General features: G+C 35.7%; 1 protein-coding gene across 1 annotated transcript in view; it reads right to left on the bottom strand.

The window, feature by feature from the left end:
* The window catches only part of OFCC1 (orofacial cleft 1 candidate 1), a 332,335-nt gene that overhangs the window by 185,439 nt on the left and 123,653 nt on the right, over positions 1-23,243 (bottom strand).

Here is a 23,243-nt window from a genome sequence, read left to right as displayed (position 1 = left end):
ATTTGCATTTCCTGATGCCTAAAGATCAATTGTTGAACATTTTGTATGACCTAGTTGGACATTTCAATATATCTCTTTTTGTGGAGTTTCTGTCCAAGTATTGTGCCCCTTTTTAAATTGGGTTGTTTTTCTTTCTGTTAGTCAATTGTAAGAATTCTTTACATTTTTTGGATATGAGCCATTTGTCAGATACATAAACTGCAAATGCTTTTTCTTATTTCATTTCATAATATCAAAATTTGAAAAGCAGAAAGTTTAATTTTGATGAAATCCAATATACTATCTGTTTTTTCTTTATCGTAAGCGATTTTTATGTCCTGTCTAGGAATTTCTTGCCAAGTTTGTGAAGATTTTCTCCTGTGCTTTCTTCAGAAAGTTTAATAGTTTTACTTTTCTATTTAGAGCTATGACCCATATTTAATTCATTTTGTGTGTGTGGTATGCTATGGGGTCAAGACTTATTTTTCCATATTGTCTATACAGTTATTCTAGGATCATTTGTTGAAAGTACTATCCTTTCCCAATTGGATTATATTAGAATATCTGTCAAAAAGCTATTGACAAGATCAAGCAGGTGTACTTCCGAACCCACATTCTATTCCACTGATCGACATATCTTTGTTTCCACAAAAGCCATGCTGTGTTAATTACTATAGTAATTATTTGCTGTAAGTATTCAAAGTAGAAAGAAAAGGTCTTCCAACATTTTCTGTTTCAAACTTGTTCTAGCTATTATATTTACACATATTTTAGAATCAGTTTGTTAATTTTTGCAAAAATTCTTGCTGAATTTTCACTGGAATTGAATTAACTCTATAGATCAGTTTGGGGAAATGGTATCTTAACAATACTGAGTCTTCCAGTCCATGAAAATAGTTTCCCTCTCCATTTATTTGGACCTACTTTTATTTCTCTCAGCTTGTGATTTTATGTTTCAGCACAAAGGTCTTGCACAACTTTTAAAAATACATACATAAAACATTTTATTTTTCTTTGATGCATTTGAAATGGAATATTAAACTTCATTTTTCAGATTATTGCTGGTATATGGATATTTGTGTATTGACCTTTTATCCTTCAGTTATGCTAAATTCACTTATTATTTCCAGTAGTTAAGTTTCTATGTTTCTTAAATAGACAATTACAGCATCTACAAATGGAGGGTTAAACTTCTTCCTTTCTTATTGACTGCCCCTCCCTTCTGTTTCTCCCCTTGTTGCACTGATAGGCCCTCCAATACAAAAAGAAGAGAGATTAGACATCCTGGCTTTGTTGCTGATCTATAGAGGGAAGCATTAGCCATTGCATGTAATGTTAGCTGCGGGTTTTCTTTTTTTTTTTTTTTTAATGTCCTCTATCAAGTTCAGGATGTTTCTTTCCATTCCTAATATGCTAAGAGTTCTTGTCATGAATCAGTGTCAAATTTGGTATCTACATGGATGACTGTATGGTTTTTATCCACTGGTCTGTTAATGGGGTGAGTTGCATGCATTGGTTTTCAAATGCTGAACCAATTTGCCTCACTGGGATAAATTTCACTTTATCATGATATATTTTCACTTTTAATATTACTAAATTCAATTTGCTAATATTTTGTTGAGGATTTCTGCATTCCTGTTCTTGGGAGAGATCAGTCTCTAATTTCCTTTCCTTTAATGTCTGCCTCAGGTTTATATTTCAGGGATATGCTAGCTCCATAAAATGAGCTGAGAATCAGTCATTTTTCCTCTATATTCAGAAATAATTTGATTTGGAAACACTTAAATATTTGACAGAATTCCCTGGTGAAACCTTCTGGGTCCAGAGTTTTCTTTGTGGAAAAATGTTTACTAAAAATTCAAATTCTTTAATACACTAGGCTATGTAGATTTGCTATTTCTCTTGCTTTGATTTTCATAAGTTTTGTGTTTTCAGGAATTCATGCATTTCATCTAAGTTATAAAATTTATTGTCAAAATATTGTCTGTAATGTTTCCTTACTATGCTGTTAATGCCTGTAGTATCTGTAGTGACAGCCCCTATTTCAATTCTGATATCAGTAATTTATGTTTTCTCCCCTTATTTTTAATCATGGTTAGGCTTTCTAGTTTATGAATTTTATTAGTCTTTTCATAAAATCTACCTATGACTTAGTTAATTTTCTCTGTTGTTTTTCCTTTTTCATTTTCATTTCTACTCTCATCTGGATTATTTCCCTCAATTGACTTTGAGTTTTATTTGCTTTTATTTTTTAAGAATCCAAAGGTAGAAACATAGACCATTGGTTTTAAAACTTTCTCTTTTCCAAATATGAGTATTAAAGCTATAATTTCCCCCTAGTAATCATTCTTTTAGTGTCATCTCCCAATTTTGATATGCTGGAATTTTATTATATTCAGTTTGATTTTTTTCCTAAATTCTATTGTGATTTCTTCTTTGACTCATGTCTTTTTTAGGAACATGCTATTTAATTTCAAAATATTTGGGTTTTATCAGATATTTTATTGTATTGATTTCTAATTTTATTCTCTTGTGGTCAAAGAAATATGTGCTGCAATATTTCAATCTTTTGAAATGTATTAAGATCTAATTCTAACCCAGAATATTATCTATTTTGTGAACATTCCATGTGCACTTGAAAACAATGTGTGCATTGCTAATGTTAGGTGTAGTGTTATGTAAATATCAATTAGGTCAAGCTGGCTGATAGTATTATACAGATCTTCTATACTCTTTTTTATTTTCTTTGTCTCCTTGTCCTATCAACTAATGAAAAAGGGGTGTCAAAGTCATCCTGAGTTACGGACAGTTATGGGTGATTTGTCTCATGCTCCTTCTTTTGTCAATTTTTGCTTCATGAATTTTTTAACTCAGTCATTAGTGCATATTTAAGATTATTATGATTTTTCTAATAATTTTTCCCTTTTACCTTTATGAAATTTCCCTTTTTACTGCTTGTGATATTCTTTGCCTTGATATCTACCATCAGACTTCTAATATTATATATTAATATAGCTACACCAGCTATCTTATGTGCAATGCTTGTATTTTTCTATACTTCCACTTTCACTTATTTCTGCTTTTAAATTTATAGTGCATCTCTTTATCCAGATTGACAATACTTGCTTTTGAATTGGAGTGTTTATTTTTGTACATTTAACATAATTATTTATATGGTTGAGTTTAAGTCTATCATCTCACTATTCGTTTCCTTTTGTCTCTTTTGATATCTTGCTGTTCTGTTGAAGCTTTCCTGCCTTCCTCTGTATTCCTCAAAAAATTTTTTAAGTATTCCATTTTGTTTCCTCTATTTTCTGGGCTACCATTTTACGCTATTTTACTTTTGCTTTAGGTGTAATAGCATACATCCTAAATTATCCAAGTCTATTTTGAGTCAGCATTATAGAACTTCACACTTCACACCTGACAGTTCACATTTCCCACTTTCCACTTCACAAATTTAATAATTCCAGTTACCATCCCCTTGTCCCCTGAGCTATTTACATCACATCTTTTATCTGTACGTGCTTTGTAAATTCCACCTTACAATGTTACTATTTTTATTTAAATATAAAGTTGTGTTTTTAGAAATACTATGAGGAAAATTAGTCTTTAATAGTTGCCCATGCATTTACCATTTTGGGTACTCCTTCAACACTCTGTGGAAATCATCTTGTATTGTTTTCCTTCAGTCTAAAGAAAAATTTTAACCTTTTGTACTGCAGATCTGCTGGTGATTAATTCTTTCAATTTTCCCTTATCTGAAAATATATCACCCTCATTTTAGAAGGACACTTTTCAAGATACAGAATTCTGGCTTAATTTTTTTCCAGCACTTTAAAAATATCATTCTGTTGTCTTCTGGCCTTCATTGCTTCAGAAAACAAGCCAACCAGTTTTTATTTCATTGTTTCCCTGTATGTAATTTTTTTCTTTCTATTTACCTTCAGAATTTTTGCTTTACATTTAGTGTTCAGCAGTTTGACTATGAAATTCCTAAGTGTGTGTTCTAGTTTGCTAATGCTGCTGGAATGCAAAACACCAGAAATGGATTGGCTTTTATAAAAGGGGTTTATTTGGCTTTTATAAAGGGGTTTAACACAATTACAGTCTTAAGGCCATAAAGTGCCCAGCAACAAAGGGTACCTTCACTGGAGAAAGGCCATTGGCATCCGGAAAACCTCTGTTAGCTGGGAAGGACGTGGTTGGCGTCTGCTAGCTCCTAGGTTGCATTTCAAAATGGCGTTCTCCAAAATGTCTGCATCAGCTTCCAACAGCCGTCTTCAAAATATCTGTCTCAGCTCCAGGTCCTCTCTCAGCTTCTCTGCATTCTTCAAAGTGTCCCTCTTGGCTGTAGCAAGCGCGCTCCTTCTGTCTGAGCTTATATAGTGCTCCAGTAAACTAATCAAGACCCATACTGAATGGGCCAACCACACCTCCATGGAAATTATCCAATGAAAGATCTCACCCACAGTTGAGTGATCACATTTCCATGGAAACATCCAATCAAAAGTCTCCAATCCAGTCAACAGCAATCCATTTCCTGCCCACATAAGACTGCATCAAAGATAATGGCTTTTTAGGGGGCATAATACATCCAAACCAGAACAGTGTGGTTTTCTTTGTATCTACTCTTTGGGCTCTTGGACATATAAGACAATATATTTTCTTCAAATCTGGTAAGTTTTCAGTCATTACTTGTTTACATATATTTTCTCCCCTCTTATCACTTTCTTTTCCTTCTAAAACTCCCATTACACATATTTTTAACCATGTGTGGTGGGTTGAAATATGCACACCAACAAACGCATGTTCTTAATCCACATTCCTGTGGGTGTGAACCCATTGTAAATAAGACCTTTTGAAGATATTACTTTTAGTTAAGGGGTGGTGAATGGAAACAGAATAAGCCTTAATTCAGATTATTGGAGGCCTTACAAAAAGAACAGAGAAATCACAGAAGTGAGAAAGGAGAGGTTGTTGCCATGTGATGGGAGGTGGAAATGCAAGCCAAGAACTCCAAGGGATCAGTGGAAACCAGCACCAACGGTGTCCTAGCTTGCTAATGCTGCAGAATGCAAAACACCAGAGATGGATAGGCTTTATAAAACGGGGGTTTATTTCACTACACAGTTACAGTCTTAAGGCCACAAAGCATCCAAGGTAACACCTCAGCAATCGGGTACCTTCACCAGAGGATGGCCAATGGTGTCCGGAAAACCTCTGTTAGCTGGGAAGGCAGCTCCAAAGCTCTGGCCTCAAAACGGCTTTCTCCCAGGACATTCCTCTCTAGCAAGCTTGCTCCTCTTCAAAACATCACTCACAGCTGCACTCACTGAGTTCCCTCTCTCTGAGTCAGCTCATTTATATGGCTCCACTGATCAAGGCCCACCCTGAATGGGCGGGGCCACACCTCCATGGGAACATCTCATCAGAATCATCTCCCACAGCTGGGTGGGGCACATTCCAAGCAAATCCAATCAACACCAAAACGTCTGCCCCACAAGACTGCAAAGATAATGGCATTTGGGGGACACAATACATTCAAACCAGCACAAATGGCTACAGATTATAAAGAGAAAGCAAGCGTTTTTGATATCTTGATTTTGGACTTCAAGCCTCAAAACCTTGAGCCAATAAATTCCAATTGTTAAGCCAACCCTTTGTGTGATATTTGTCTGGGCATCCTAACAAACTAAGACACTATGTAATATTGTTCCACATGTCTGAGTTTCTCTTCATTTTCTTTCATCTTTTCCTTTTCTTGTATTCCTAGGCTAAGGTTTATATTTTGCTATTTCTTTACATAACTGGTAATTGTCAATTGCATATTGGACATTGTAGAATGCTCTTGATTCTTATATTTCTATGAATTGGCTGATCCCATTAAACTTGTGTAGGCTTAGCTTTACATTTTGCTGCAGCAATTTTTTTTTTTTTTTTTTTTTTTTTGTGAAAAGCCAAGTGTTTCCAAGCTACTCTAATATGTTAGAACTCAACCAAAACTGTTTCTCCTCTACAGATCTTTTCTGATACTGGTTTTTAGCTATCTTAGAGCAGGTTTAGTGTAGGTCACTCTAGAGCATAGTCTTTTTCCAAATACGAACTCTTCTTCATTCTGTCCAAGTTATTAATGAGGCATTAGCAAGCTTTCTCCTGGTTGGGCTTGAACTTCAGCCTCTCCCATCACTGTTCCAACTCTAGTATTTATATTCCACTCTCAAGTCCACAGTAGCCACTTGGTTAGCCTCAGTTTGCCTCACTGTGGTCATATGCAGCAAAATCCTCAGGCAAGGACTCCTTGGGGAGCCCCTATCCTGACTTCTGGGTGCCCCTCTGCACAGCTCCGTCCTCTATGCTCTGGTCCACAGATTCCAGCTGCTTCAGTCTCCCTGACGTTAACCTCTGCCTCCTCGGCTCAGTGTCACTTTCTCTGTCTGGGCTTTAGTTCAGTGCTCCAAAATCAGGATATTGTTCCCAAGCAGAGATCCAGGGGACTCGTAAAGTTTACCTCTTAAGTTTCCCTTCTCTCAGGGATCACAGTCTTGTGTTTCCTGATGGTCAATGCCCCAAAATAGTTGCCTCATATATTTTCTCCATTTTAATATTTGATTACTGTAGGAAGGCTAGTGTAGGACCAGTCAGTCATGCCCAGCTAGAATTGGAAGTTGCAACATTGTTTAATGTTTTATTTAAAAAGAGGAAATGGTTACATAAATTTGTCATGGACTATGATCCCCATGTTATGTGCTAGTAATACAAATGTAGGCTAATGAGTTTGAAAGTCCATTTTACTTTATAGAACTACTACTCAATTTAACTACCAGATCCTCCTATATTAAAAAAAAAATGATGAAATGTTTACAAATAACAATAACCTGCTGCTGCCTTTGAAATGTGTCAGCCAGTATCACCCAGAAAAAACAAAATGGAACAGACATATTTTTAATAATGCATGAGGTGCACAAGGAAAACACTTGTCAAAATTGCATAATACTACTGTACCCTATCTATATATAAATGCATGTGTTTATAAAAGTGTGTTTTCCCTCTGTTGCTCTAATCTTTTTTACTTGGCATATAGTTTTTTCCAGATGACCTTTGTAAAATTAGTCAAGGATCTGACACTGTCCTTTAGAGAAATACAATGAAAGAATGTTCCTTACAATAAAAACAGCCAGAAAATAGCAAAGCAGAGAAAATATTAACACTGAAAAAAAATTAAAACTTGAGTGGAACTACTGAACCATGTTGCCTTTTAGTAACATTTTTGTGAGTTTCTGAAATTCTGTTTTCCCATTATTTTCTGTACCATTGTCTTTATTACTTGAGATCAGATAGATTCCTCAAAACAATTAGCTAAATAAAACACACCATAATTTTTCAAGAGCACTAACAGTGAGAAACATCTCAAATTAAAGATCAATAAAATGTACACAAAATCTGTATAAAAATATAAAGAGAACTTAGAAAAATGCCTGCAATCAGGTTAGAAATCTAAAAAGAAATTAAATTCAGTTGCAATACATTTCCTATTCTTTTCTTTGAGAAAATTACTACCGAAGTGAGGGTTTTTTTTTCCCTGTAATTTAAATGTTAAGCTGCCAGATGTGTGTCTCATGCTTGAAGAGTCGAAGCTTTGCATTATTTAGCATATTAAGAATCACAGAATTTTAAAAAGGGCCCCTTTATTGCCTCGAGGTTCTAATTAAGTAAACCTTAGACTGGTACATTTAAAACTTGCAATACAAGTGATTTTCCCCTTTTTCTCTTCCTGTAGTCAAGTCACATCTATATAATAAATTTGGAAAATCTTTAGGATGATATCATTTCTCTTTTGCTTGAGGAATTAAACCTATCTATTATTTTAAGAAGTTTTTAATGGAGGCCAGCAATCTAGAAGACATCTATGGGTTCAAAATACTTTTTAATCATTGCAAGTTGCTTTTCTTATTTATACCAAAGAATATGTGTTTCATAAAGGCAGTTCCATATTATCAATCTTACTCCCTCTTCCTTACTCTCCCTGCCTCCACTGTGGTCCCAACTGTTCTCTCGTGAGACAAAGGCAATTCTAGGGACCAATATGATCATAGATTTTTTAGGTTGATATTATTGTTTCATGTGTTTCTCTGTATGTACATGGCTAAATATCTGATCATACAGCACTAATTTGTTGCCCTTTCAGCCGTCTGTGGAGTTTCAGCAGCTATCCTGAAAACCATAATCAGTTGGAAGGTCTGTAGCCACACAACATTCATAAATCATACCCTTAAATACAGTTATTTTTGCCATTTTAGAAAATGTCAAAGGTGTCAACCCTGTCCAAATATACCGCTTAACAGTGACGATTTTAGTAAATTGACTTGAAATGCATTCAGCTAAACTGACAGTTAGAAACATATAATCTGGTTCACAGTACAAATGAACAGTTTAAAGGCCAAAATCAGCACCAAACTATGAATTCTCGATGGCATGTTGCAATGCCCAAAGTTGCCGCCACAGATCAAAATCTTAATATTAATGTATTTATCTACACCAAAAATAGATGCTCAAAATCTTTGAAATGTGGTTTTTCATATATAGTTTCTGGTTAAGAAAACAAAAATGTTTTAGTCACATTCAGAGCTATGGCCAAATATCTAATTGAGGCTATTAATAGTGAATGGACAAGAAATTACATACATGTAGGTACTGAGCTGATAACATTCTCTGCTAGTGGCATTGTTTGAAACTGAATAGTAAATCCTTGGATGCTGCAAAAAAAAAAAAAAAAATAGATAAATGTTTATCATGATGTCAAGAAACAGGAAATTCAGCCATTTCTTGCTGATGAAGCATCAGGGATACAAGAGAAATCTCTATCTTTATTTCACAAGGAGAACAAATGAACGAATCCATCTTCTAAATTTAACTGTTGACAAAGGGCAAGTATTTGGATCTTAGATTTGGCCAGAATTATTCCCTCCAAATCCCAAAATGTTTTATAAAAGGTAAAGTGCATCTAATATATTATGATTTGGTTTCCCACAAGCATTAAGAAGTTTAATGGTTTAATATGTGGGGATGTTTACTATAACTGGCAGCAGGAATGTAACAAAAATATCTCTATATTCCCTTCTATTAAAATCAAACCACTAAGCTGAGCCCTCGATCTGGGGGCTTTCCCTTGTGAGGTGGCTGCTGCAAGGGAGAGGCTAAGCCCACTTATAATTGTGCCTAGGAGTACCCCCCTCCAGAGAGCCTCTGTGTTGCTCAGATGTGGCCGTCTCTCTCTAAGCCCACTCGGCAGGTGAACTCACTGTCCTCCCCCATTGGAGTAAATCTCCCTGGCAACGTGGGAAACGACTCCTGGAGATGAGCCTGGACCCAGCACTATGGGATTGAGAGGGTCTTCTTGACCAAAAGGGGGAAGAGAGATGGAACAAAATAAGGTTCCAGTGGCTGAGAGATTTCAAATGGAGTCAAGAGGTCACTCTGGAGGGTATTCTTATGTGTTATATAGATATCACCTTTAGTCTTTAGTGTATTGGAATAGCTAGAGGGAAATACCTGAAGCTGTCAAACTGCAACCCAGTGACCTTGATTCTTGAAGATGATTATAAAACTATTTAGATTGCACAGTGTGACTGTGTGACTGTGGAAACCTTGTGGCTTACACTCCCTTTATCCAGTGTATGGACAGATGAGTGGAAAAATGGGGACAAATATTAGATGAAGAATAGGTGGCATGGAGGAGATGGAAAGACTTAGGTGTTCTTTATTGCTTTTGTACTTATTTTGGAGTAAGGAAAAGGTTCAAAAATTGATTCTGGTGATGAACGCACAACTGCATGATGGTGTTGTGAATAACTGATTGTACACTGTGGATGAACTGTAGGATGTGTAAATATATCTCAGTGAAACTGTACTTCCAAAAAGTAAATAAACAAAGGGGGGAGGGGGAAATAAGATGTTTTAGATGTTCTTTTTTATTTTCATTTTATTTTATTTTTTGGAGTAATGAAAATGTTCAAAGTTTGTGGTGATGAAAGCACAACTATATGATGATACTGTGAACAACTGATTGTGCACTTTGAATGATCGTATGTTGTGTGATTATATCTCAATAAAATTGCATAAAAAATCAAATCACTAAGCCACCGTCTTTCCACATGGGACGTCAATCCATGTTACATTTTAATATCAGCAGTTAGGTGATCGATAATACATGACACTTACAGAGTATATTTCAGTTTATAAAAACAGATTTGCATGTTACTTATTTAATTCAAGTTATTTTAGCAACTTTATTATCAGTATAAAACTACAAATATTTCTGCCACTTTATAGTCCAGAAGCAATCCCTGAATATCTTGATCTTGCTTTCTCAAGGTCAAAAATAGATTCACGAATGCATGCCTTGCCTAACGAAAATTATTGTAGTGAAAGAATGGGCATATACTGCTTAGTTTTTCTGGAAATAATCTTTAAACATCACCCATTTTTGCCATACTTAAGATTCTATCCTTTTCTGAAAGCCAGCTTCTATCTTTTTCCTTATCCTTAAAAATATTAAATTCTCCATCTTTAAGTAAATCTGTTCGTTTGCCAATGCTGCCATTATGCAAAATACCAGAAATGGATTGGCTTTTATAAAGGTGGTTTTATTTGGTTACAAATTTACAGTCTGAATGCCATGAAAACGTCCAAACTAAGCATCAAAACAAGTATACTTTCAGCAAAGGAAGGCCAATGGTGTCTGGAAAACTTCTGTTAGCTGGGAAGGCACGTGGCTGGCATCTGCTGGGTTGTGTTCCAGCTCCTCTCTGCACTCTTATGCATTCTTCAAAATGTTGCTCTTGGGGCATTTTGTCCTCTCTTAGCTTCTCCAGAGCAAACTCTGGGCTATCATCTCCAAGCATCAGCAAAAGTCAGCTTTCAATGGCCATCTCCAATGTCTCTCTAAGCTGCAGCAAACATCTAGGCCTGTGTGACTCTTTTTAAAATACTCCAGTAACCAATCAAAACCCATGCTGAATGGGTGGGGCCACACCTCCATGGAAATAATCCAATCAAAGGTATTACCCACAGTTGGGTGGGTCATATCTCCATGGAAACAACCCAATCCAAAGATTCCAACCTAATCAACACTGATACATCTGCCCCCAGAAGATTGCATTAAATAACATTGCGTTTTAGGGGGACATAATACATCCAAACTGGCACAAGCACAATCCAAGAATTCAGACATTTAAATATGATGCTTATGAGTTTTAATTGATTACCATCAATTAGCACTTCCACTGAACTTAAAACATCAAAACTATTTAGAATAATGAATTATTTTACTGCCTAGTAAGTCTTTACTGCTAAGAGAAAACTAGCAGTAAACTAGGTGGGGAGTGAGGGGCCCGTTGACCCATATCATGACTAAACCATGTATAGAAATACCCAGTGTATTTCTACTGTTATGATAACTGACTCAATAACCCAGGGATGATTTAGTGGGTGCCTACTACATGTGAAACACTTTACATAAAGTATTACTAATACTCAAATAGCACCTGTTAGCTCTCCTTTATAGATAAAAAAGCGAAGACTCAGAAATGAAGTTCCTTGACAAAGGATATTAAATGACAGAGTCAATATCTGAACTCAATCTGGTCTGACCCCCATATCCAGTTCCTATTCCCCCTCCAAAACTGCACTGCTCTGAGCTCTCCTTGTCCACCCCTTTGTTGCACAGTCCAGGTAGGCTGACAGAGATTAGGACTGTACATTGATCTTAAAACACTAAAACTAGTTAGCACCAAAAGGAACAAAATTGGAACTGTGACTCAACCACCTAACTGCTGACGTTTAGCAATCCGTACTAGGGAGAAGAAAAAAAGGAATTAATAAAATCCTGCAAAAAACAAGTGTAACACCCAATGTTTACTGAGTTCCTACTACGTACCAGGCTTTATAGGCTTCAAAGTCTTAGGCTAGCTACTCATTTTAAACTCTTCTCCTCAAAACTGGTTTAAAACACTTTACCAAGTAATAAAATTACTCCTCAAGCTCTGAATGAGATGCCAAGAGAATCTGAAAATGCTGTAGGGCTCTAATTTTTTTAAAAAAACAAAAGGATGATTTCCAGTTCAGACAAGATGGTATAGACTTGTTTCTCCCTTTTCCTCCCAGTAAGTAAAACTAAAAACCTTGAAAATAACACAAAGGAGAAATCTGAAAGGTGAAAGGAGGAAAGTGAAATGATTTGGGACACCTGGAGTAGAGGACAAACACAGCAGCAGTGTGCCTTGCAGCCCCCCACCGAGCAACTCAGGCCAAGCAGCTCTGCATCCCAATCCTGTAGCAGGAAGCTGCCCAAGTAAGCTCATTCCTCCTCCAGAATTAACACCAAGTTTACATAATCTTTCTAGAAAATAAAGGAGGGAACATTTCTCAATTCATTTTATAAGGCCATTATAACCCTGAAACCAAACCAAATACAATACAGAAAAAGAAGACTACAGCCCAATACCTCTTGTAAGATATTGAGAAAAATCTTCAAACAAAATATTAGCAGATTGAACTCAATAATGTATGATATAATACAGGAAAAGAATGATGCAATATGATATGGATTTATTCCAGGTATTGGAGGTGGTTTAAATATTTGAAATCCACCATATCAAAAGTTTAAAGAAGATATGTCATATGAATGGGTACAAAAAGACATTTGACAAAACACAACACCCATTCATGATTTTTAAAAAGCATTCTTAGCAAGTTTGGAAAAAGGCGAACTATCTCAATTTGATAAAGAGCATCTACAAAAAACCTGCAGCTAACATCACACTTAACGGTGAAATACTGAATGCTTTTCCCCTAAGAACAAGAATTTGACAAGGATGTCCACTCTTACTACTGCTATTCAACATAGTCCAGGAAGTTCTAACCACTGCAATAAGGCAAGAAAAAATAAATAAAAGGCAGGTTGCAAATGAAAATATAAAACTATTACTATTTGTATATGACATGATTGTCTACATAGAAAATCCCCAGGAATCTACAAAAAAACAAAATTGCTTAGAGCTAACAAGTGACTTCACCTAGGTCACAGGATACAAGACTGACACTCAAATATCAATCACATTTTTATATACTAGCAACAAAGCTGTGGAAAACAAAGTTTAGAACACAATGTCATTATAATTGCACCACAGAAAATGAAATACTTTGGCATAAATTTTAAAAAGCATGTACAGGATTTGTAGGATAAGCATTAGAAAATGCTAGAGAAATAGGTCATATAAGAACTAAATAAATGGAGAGATATATAATGCTCATGGGTTGGAAGACTAAACATAGAAAAATGTCAATTATCCCCAAATTAATCAACTGGTTTAATATAATGCCTCTAAAACCCCAGCAAGGTTTTTAATAGACAAAAACAGGCTCATTATAAAATGTATATGGAAAGTCACAGGTCTTAGAATGGCTAAAACAATCTCAAAAAGGAGAAATAAAGTAGGCGTAATTACTCTACTTCATACTAAGCCCTACTAAATAGCTACATTAATCAAAACTGTGCTGTATTGGCAAAGCAAGACACATAAAACAATGGAGTAGAGTAGGTAAACCAGAAATAGGCCCACAAAATGTGCCTAAGTGATTTTTAAAAAGGTGCAAAAGCAATTCAATGGAGAAAGGTAGCTTTTAATAAATGGTGTCAGAGCCACTGGACATCTATAAGGCCAAAAATAAATAAATTGAACTAAACCTCACTCCTTATGTAAAAACCAACTCAAAACAGATTCTAGCTTTAGGAAAAAAACATAGGAGAAAATCTTTGGGATCTAGTGCTAACCAAAGAGTACTTGATACCAAAAGCATGATCCCAATAAATAAATAAATAGGACCTCATCAAAATTAACCTTTGCTCTGTGAAAGACCGTTAAGAGGATAAAGAGGCAAACTATAGACCAGGGAAAGTATTTGCAAACCATAATTTGACAAAGGACTCATATCTTGAAAAAAATAGAATCCTCAAAACCCAACAGTAAAAACAAACAATCCAACTCCAGAAAATGATCAAAAGACATGAACAGACATTTCTCCAAAAAGAGTAAATGGAAAACAAGCACATGAAAAGATGTTCAACATCATTAGCCATTAGAGAAATACAAACCCCAACCACAATGAGATATTACTACACACCCATCAGAATGGCTAAAATAAGAAATAGTGAAACACAAAATGCTTGTGTGGTTGTGGAGAAACTAAATCAATCAAACCTTGCAGATGGGGGTGTAAAATGGTAGAGCCCCTCAGGAAACATATGACAGTATCTATGAAACGAAACTCCTGCTTACCGCAAGACTCAAGATTTGTACTAGTGGGCATTTATCTTAGAGAAATGAAAAGTTATGTTCACAGAAGAGAAAAATGGCACATTTACACAAACATTCATAGCAGCTCTGTTCATAATATCCCAAAACACTTGGAAATTCTTCTATGTCCTTCAACAGATGAATGATTTAAACAAACTGTGGTGTATCCACATGATAGAACATTACTCGGCAATGCAAAGGAACTAACTGCAACAACTTGGATGAATCTCCAAGGAATTATGTCAAGTGAGAAGAGTGAAACCCAAGAGATTATATCCCTGTATGGTTCCATTTATATAACAGTCTCAAAATGACAAAATTACAGAAATGTAGAATGGAATAGTGATTGCCAGGAGTTTAGGAAAGAGTCAGGGAGGGAGGTCTGTGTGTGACTATAAAAGGGTAACACAGGAGATTCTTGTGGTGATAAATCCACATGACTGGTAGATACCAAACTAGACAAAATTGCATAGAATTAAACATACAAATTAGTACAAGTCTGGAAAATTCTAAATAAGATGGGTGGATTGTATCAACGTGAATCTCGTTGTTGTGACATTGTAGAATCATTTTGCAAAATATTTCCATTGGAAAAAATACAGATGAAGGTCACAAAGGCTCTTTCTGCATTATTTCTTAACAATTGCATGTGAGTCTCAAATTATCTGTAAATTAAAAGTTTAATTTTTTAAAAAGGAGGTTAAAAAAAGAGACAGATCTATAAACACTATTGATTTCTGAAAGCATTATTCATCATGTCAACTCTCCCTACCATTTGATTTTTTTGTTGACAGGTTTCAGAATAAGACTTCCAAGATGAGTGATGATGCTCAATGGCAGGTCTTAGTATCAGAAACATCATTACCACAGCTTTTGTACAGTATTAATCTAGTTCAAGACCTTTAGGAGAGTATGATGATCTCTACCACTTGCATGACAATGACCATTATCCCCTAATCACCTTTCTTGCTTCCAACATTAGAATGGGGATACTGAGTTGAACAGACTATTGTTTTTATCCTCTTACATGTGTTAGGAGAAAAATGTCAAAGTGATGGAATCCTGATCTCCTGAACAACTAGTTCACCACATGTGGTTAAGAAATTTATCATTTCTTAACATGTTAAGAAATGATAATCATTTCTATTAACAGAAATGAAGCCTGCTATCTGTAACTCAGAAAGGAAAAAAAATGTTTCATTAATAGTTTAGGTAAAAGTTCATGGAGCTATTAATTTGGTTCAGGAATAAGAAAGCATAGTATTTTAATAGAATGCTTATGTCTTGTAAATATTTAGTCTTAGGAAGTTTTACGTGTGTGTATGTGTGCATGTGTGTTGTGCCGGTTTGAATGTATTATGTCCACCAGAAAAAGCCATATTCTTTGATACAATCTTGTGGGGCAGATGTATCAGTGCTAATTAGAATCCTTTGAGTGTTTCCATGGAAATGTGACACACCCAACTGTAGGCGATAACTCTGATAAGATAATTTCCACGGAGGCATGGCCCCACCCATTCAGCATGGGCCTTGATTACTGGAGCACTATATAAGCTCAGACAGAAGGAGCGAGCTTGCTACAGCCAAAAGGGACACTTTGAAGAAAGCACAGGAGCTGCAGATGAGAGACATTTTGAAGATGGCCATTGAAAGCAGACTCTTGCTCCAGAGAAGCTAAGAGAGGACAAGTACCACAAGTGCAACTAAGAGTGACATTTTTGAGGAACTGCAGCCTAGAGAGGAACATCCTGGGAGAAAGCCATTTTGAAACCAGAACTTTGGGGCCGACACCAGCCATGTGCTTTCCCAGCTAACAGAGGTTTTTCCGGACACCACTGGCCATCCTCCAGTGAAGGTACCCAATTGCTGATGTGTTACCTTGGACACTTTATGGCCTTAAGACTGTAACTGTGTAACCAAATAAACCCCCTTTTATAAAAGCCAATCCATCTCTGGTGTTTTGCATTCTGGCAGCATTAGCAAACTGGAACATGTGTGCATTTAATATAATTTTAATGCTGGTGAAAAAACATTTACTGATGAAGACAATACACCAGTCTGACTATAGGAGCTAATGAGAATCTCATTGGAGAGAAAGGATGAATGCGATGAAGGGAGAACAGTTTGTGCTATAGGGCTCTATATCGTTTTTCACTAAATGTTTTCACAACATATTCCTTGCAACTACATTACGTGAGTAATCAATGTCTTTAATTGTAATCTTATACCTTCTCTATGCTTATTTTTAAGCACTTCAGAAATACTGCCACATCTTTTCCACTAAAACTTCAAACCAATAAAATTCTAAAAGTTCAAGTTTCTAGTGAAAGAACTAAGATTCGGTGCTCATTTAACAAGTTACAGCAAATAATCTTAACCAAAAAGCAAATAAATAAGTAACTGTTGCCTTGCAAACAAAGGTGGGTCAAATCTTTTGACCTCTAGTAATGCAAAATATTCAAAGACAATATTTCACATATCTATCCTACTAAGCACAAATTTCTGATATGTGTCATTGCTAAATTGTTAGCACTCAATAAGACTGATTTGTCTAAGATAATATATTTTAAGAAGTATGCGACTCCATGTGGTTCATCTAAATAGATTTTTGGATGATTATGGAAAAAAAAATACTGAACGTTTCTGCAAATGTTGATTTCAATCTTCTCCAAATTGAACAGTCATCACATGTTTATGATAAGTCAAATGCTAGAAGGAAAGTTAAATCAGTCTTAACATTAAATTATCCAAAGCCAGACTTGTGCTTAGGAAGAGCTAATGAACTCATAACTAGTGTGAGGCCTCACAAAGTTATTCAATTTTCATTTCTACTTATAAGTCTCAGCTTGAGAAGGGTGATATGGAACTAAAGGAATTACTATATGCCAGGTACTCGCAGAAAGAGCCAATAGGAAAAATCAATAAAATAAACTGGAGCAATTGTAAAGCCAAGTTTGCTGCTACTTTCTCATGTCTAAAGTGCAACTTACACTAACCAGTCATTGTTTCTTTCCTCATAATTCACATTTTAGTAAAAATAGAATAAAAATAAGCATTAACCCTAAATTTCTTACTTCCAACTTACCCAGACTATACATTTAGCTTTGGCTACTTCTGGGAATGTTCAGATTGAATGGATGGGACCGAAGATAAGTATATCTTGTCTTGGGCCTACAGTAACTCTTCCTTCCTAAACTTCTCCCAAGGCTATTTAGAAATACTCAGACTTCCCTAACTTCTTTGCTCAATTGCCATGGCTTGTATTCAGAACTGGGATATGATTCATCTTGGTTGCCAATATCTACTTCTGCAGTATCAGTTTGCAAGGGCATTTGTCTAATTTTGTGGCACTGAGTTAGAGAGATCAGCCAAGGACAATCTGATTCTCTCCATGGGCAGTACATTTTCATGAGTGGTTGCTGAACATGCACGGCTCACTCGCACTTGTTAACATATTCTCCACAACAGAATAAGGAACACATGCACACATGTCTGCAAAATGAGGTGAGGGGAAATACAGTAAGTCATTTTTGTCCCTGCTTCAAAAAGTGCATTCAGAGAAGTGTTTATCCTGGTAAAGGTTTTCACATATTTTAAAAAGAAAAAGACACACTCTCAAAAACAACTTCATTAGTGGCTCCTGAAATATTGATTATTTGGGGAGTCTGAAAATGGTCTATGTCGATTTAGTAGAAAGAATGGCATATCAATTTGAACGATAATACAACCTAAGTATCCTTTTGTGTTTCCTTACTGTACTGTTTTATAGCACAGATACAGAGGAAAAACTGGGATGAATGCATGAGACAAAAAAAAGAAAAAAAGAAAAAGTTGTTGAGGGTGTAAAATGTCCTGAAACACAAGATGCAATCTGATTCTGTCAATCTAATCCACACACACTCAATAATTAAAAACATGCCTTGTAGGACCAACATATTGGAAATGGACAGCAAACATAAATTTGCACCTTTTCCACAAACCTTTATTTTGATCATTCACAGGTGACACATTCATTTTCATTGCCTCTTCCACTTAGAAATTTTAAAAAGACAGCTTAAAACTCCTGAGCTTTAAGCACGATGTTTTGACCACCTCCAAATAAATTTCCAGTCTTCTATCATGAAAAGAAACAATGTAACAGAGATTCTAACCTGCTGGAAACGTTTTAAGCCCATCTCCTCTCTCTGTCTCCCAGATCCTTTGACACACCCTCCTCCCCTCCTTTCTTCACGTTAAAGTGCTTCTCCACTTCCTTTACATCAGTGGGAACACCTCCCTTACGGGTGTTCGGATCCCTCAGAGAGGTCAGGGGGTGCCCTGTAGAGGAAACGACAAGCTGTGAAATGTAAAAGAACAATTCCTTCCACATGCTCCTTTGCTCCTGGAGCAGTAAGGTTTTGTCAGCTAGTATGACTTTGGAACCAAGCAAGGCTTTGCATCGTCGTGTTGTCAAAACCAATTTACAATTAAAGACGTGCACGACTGTTTAAGGCTTTCTCAATTCTAGCAGTTTTCAGATGCGACTTTGAGGCTGAAATGGATCAAACAAACAAACAAACATTGTTGCAATTAGTCATAATGGATGGTGAAGAACATCACAAAACAAGTCAAAGATTTAAACAGATCAGAGTAATTTTTGAAGAAATCCACAAATGGCACAATACTTAGTACACCTCCAAGCACCACTTTGGAGAATTTAATGTTGTAGCTATTGGAAGACTTATTTAGTTTGTAAATAAAATTACAAGGTGACAACTTCATTGCTCTTACAAAAAAAAGAAAAGAAAAAATTCACCTTGACCAACTGATTCTTTAAATATGGCTAAAACTACTTTAAAATATTTAGAAGTGTTTCTATGATTTAAAGTATTTTTGACGCATTTCTATAATATCTTGGTTAAATACAGGCATTTTTAAAATTGTAGTTCATTAGCTTTTTATGCAGATTAATCACTTTGAAACATATCCTGGTTCCCTGAGGCTCAATTTTGCACTCAGATAACAAACTTAGATCCAGTGATACTGTTTGAAAATCTAGAAATACAAGAGAGAAAAAAAAAAAGCCATACTTCTGCCTCAGTATTTCACCAAATGAGGAATCTGAAGTGCCATTCCAACTTCTTAAAACCTTGGACACATTTAATAGAAGTACTCCTTCCTTAAAAACTTTCTGAAAGTGATTGGAGGCACAAATAATAGGAAATTATTTGAGACAGCCTCTCCACAAACTCAGCTCCTACTGACAAAAGCAAATTCATGTTTACTATTTGTCAAATATTAGATTCATGATTCTTCTGTGTGGGCATAGTAGCAACTGACAAAAATTACTAAAATTATGTTACTCTGTCATCGTAGATAATTAATGGTACCTCAGAAAAACATGTTTTATCTTTCACATACAGGAATGGTGGCCTAAAGACTTCAGGGAACGTGACATGACATGGCCACAGACACTTAGACTCTTGCAAACACAGAGTAGGTATCTTAATGAATGGGAACACCAAACAAGCTTTGGGCACCAGCTTATCCACAGTTCCCTGTTCCTGAGCCCCAGTATTATGGACCTTCAGCTACTCTCCACCTGTGCCTCAGTTTCTCCCATTGCTGCTGTTTAATTTGCCTTGCATTCTTCCTCTAATTCATAGCTTCTGATTCAGTGTGGCTTTTGGTGACTCAAGATCTTTCCCTTGTGAAAGCTTCTATTGACTAATTGATCTTTTTCCCCTCTTATTTTCTATGCCATTCTCCCGTTTGCCTCTTTCCCTGTCTTAACATCAAACTCCACATGAGAGAGACCAAAGGAGTTGGTCAGTTATCAGTGAGTATTTATTGAGCAGACAGAGTTTTCTTACCAGACCACCTAGTAAGTCACAGAAACAGAACCACACAAGCATTGCCAATTGATTTTTGACAAGGGTGCCAAGTCAATTCAATGATGGAAGAATAGTCTTTTCAACAAATTTTGTTGGAACAACTGGACAGTCATAAAAATGATAATAACAAACCTCATAACTTCTTCAAAAACTAACTTCAATTGACTTGTTGAGCTAACTGCAAAATATAAAACTGTAAAAGCTTTAGAAGAAAACTTAAGAGAAAATCTTTGTGACCTGAGATTAGGCCAAGAGTTCACAGATGTGACACCAATAGTATGATCCATTTTAAAAATTGATAAACTGGATTTAATCAAAATTCAGAAATTTGCTTTGTGAAAAACACTGTTAAGTAAATGAAAAAACAACAAACTACAGACTGGGAGAACATATTGTTAAACCACATAGCCAACAAAGTATTTGTATTCAAAATATATAAAGGATTCACACAATTAACAGTAAGAAAAAACAACCCAATTAGAAATTGAGGAAAAGACCTGAACATACACTTCACCAAAGAAGAGATAAGGAAGCCAAATAGCACATGACAAGATGTCCAATAATATTAGCCATTAGAGAAATGAGACATCATGAGATGTCACTACACAAATTAGAACTGCTAAAAAAATACAATTGACAAGCCTAAGGCCCGGAGAAGATGCAGATCAACTGAAACTCATACATTGCTGGTGGAAATGCAAAATGGTACAACTCAATAAACTTGATTAGTTTCCTATAAATTGAAACATACACATGCCAAGAGACTCAGCAAGTTCCACTCCTAGGTATATATCCTAGAGAAATCGATACATAGATTTGCACACTATTTACAGTAGTTATAGTCATATTCACCAAAACTGGGAAACACTGCAACCATCTTTTAACAAGTGAATAGATGAATTGTGGTGCATTCATACAATAGAATACTACTCACAATGGAAGGAATGAACTCTTCATACATACAACAACTTGGAGGAATCTCAAAGACATCATGCTGAGTAAGAAAAGCCATTTTCAACAAAAGATTACATACTGTATGATATTCTTGAAAATATAAAACTCTAGTGATGATAAACAGAACTGTGGCCCCAAGGCTTAGGGATGGGGGATAAAGGTGTGCTTACAAAGGTGGTTATTTTTTATTTTGGGGGGGAGGGGTGATGGAATGGCTCTTTATCCTGATGGTAGTGGTGGTTACACAAATCTACATATACATCAAATTTCAAAGAAGTGTATGCTCTAAAAAAGCCAACTTTATGTTAATTTTAAAAACAAAATAAACAAATAAACTGCCCACTCGTCTGCTTTCCCCAGAAAGGAGCCCGCAGAACTACATTCATTTATTCACTCAACAAATATATTTACCAAGAATCTACAATATTCCAAGTATTATTGTTAGTTTGGGGTCTATTGATAAACAAAACAAAAAATTCCCTGCCTTCATGGAATCTGTAACCTACACACAGCTCTCTAAGGAGAATTTCCCAAGGCTTAGCCCAGTGATTGGGGCAGGGAGGTGGGGGTAGAGCTTTCAGAAGGAACTGTTGGCTTCATCTCTGGATAAAGGGAAGGCCTGTCTCTAAGAGAAAAACTGTTTCAAGGTGCCTAATGAGTGTACCATCCACAGCAAGTGTACAACTCACAGGCCACTAGTTGCCCTCCTTCTCATCTTTAGGAAGCAACACTACGGAGGACTCCAAGAATGACAGTTCCTTCCATTTATCCACTTTGGAAAATAGGTATCCCTGAGCCCACGTGGTAGCTGCTACAGAGTGTGGGTATTGAAAAGCCTAACAAAGGAATGTTGGTTCCCTGGAAAAGTGATGCTGCCAGAAGCCATCCCTATATCCAGATGTTCAGTATCTAATTCAGACCAGGTATATGTTTATCACTGGGGTAAAGAGTGAAACTGGAGAACCCAAAAGCTTTGTATTCACTTAGGTGGTTCAGAGCTGTCTTCTAGGAGAGAAAAAATATCTGTAAGGTACAAAACCATCAATGTCCTGGGTTGCTTTTAAATCTGTCAGGAAAAGGAAAAAAAGGGACAACCTCTGTACAAGTGGCCAAATGCCCAGTATAAGACTTGACTGCATTGTCCTCTCAAGACAATGTCAAGAAGCTTTGTGAAAGATTAATTCTTGGGCTCAATATCATACCTAAACACATGTAGAGAACATAGTCTTTTGGAAGATTAAAAAGGAGTCATTTCACTACTAATAAGCATTGTGGTTTATTTTAAATATACTTAAACTCTATACTTTTCAGCTATGCACTCCTCTTTTCCTGATTTTAAAAGCCAGTTGTGGATTTTATGAACCTAAACTATACACATTATATTCTAAGCAAATATTTGAAAACACATTTTTATATTAATATAAAATAAAAATAAATTGTATTTGGTTGATTTCTTAAATGAGGCATACTCAAAGATCAATGGTGTTCAAGTTTAGGACAAAGCGTAGAAGTTCTCAAATAGATCTGCTAAAATTTTTGGAAATTTGAGGTCATAAACTAATCCATGCTTTCAAATGAAACTATCAGTTAAAAAGAAAATGCTAAGCTACTGTGAAATTTAGTAGCTCATCTTTCAAGTCAGGTCACATTACTAACTCTAGTTTCTTGTAATTTACTTTTAGAGTAAGTACCACTCTAGGTATTCCTTTAGAAAATGGGAATCATCGACAAGTTTATTTCTATAAATGTACTTTAGAAGAGTAAGTTCAGCTTTTTCTATAGTCATTAAGATAAATTTTCTGAATTGTTTAGCTAACTATTGAATATAATAGCAGGCAAGTTTAAAACAAATGACAAAATATTCTATGCAGAAAACTTCATCTGCTTTGTTCTATTGTTCCACCAAATTATAAGAGAAAATACATTTTAACTAACAAAAATAGCAGTTATATACTTAAAGAAAGGGAATTCTAACTCATTTATATTAAAGCTTCAAGGATTTCTGCTTCATAATTTGAGAGCAGTATCAAGTGGCAAAATATAATCAAACCGAATTTAAACAGGAATGAATCGCTTCAAT

Source organism: Choloepus didactylus, chromosome 7 (assembly GCF_015220235.1).
Source record: "Choloepus didactylus isolate mChoDid1 chromosome 7, mChoDid1.pri, whole genome shotgun sequence".
NCBI classification, from domain to species: Eukaryota; Metazoa; Chordata; class Mammalia; order Pilosa; family Megalonychidae; genus Choloepus; species Choloepus didactylus.
This window is presented reverse-complemented; position numbering and strand designations above follow the sequence as displayed.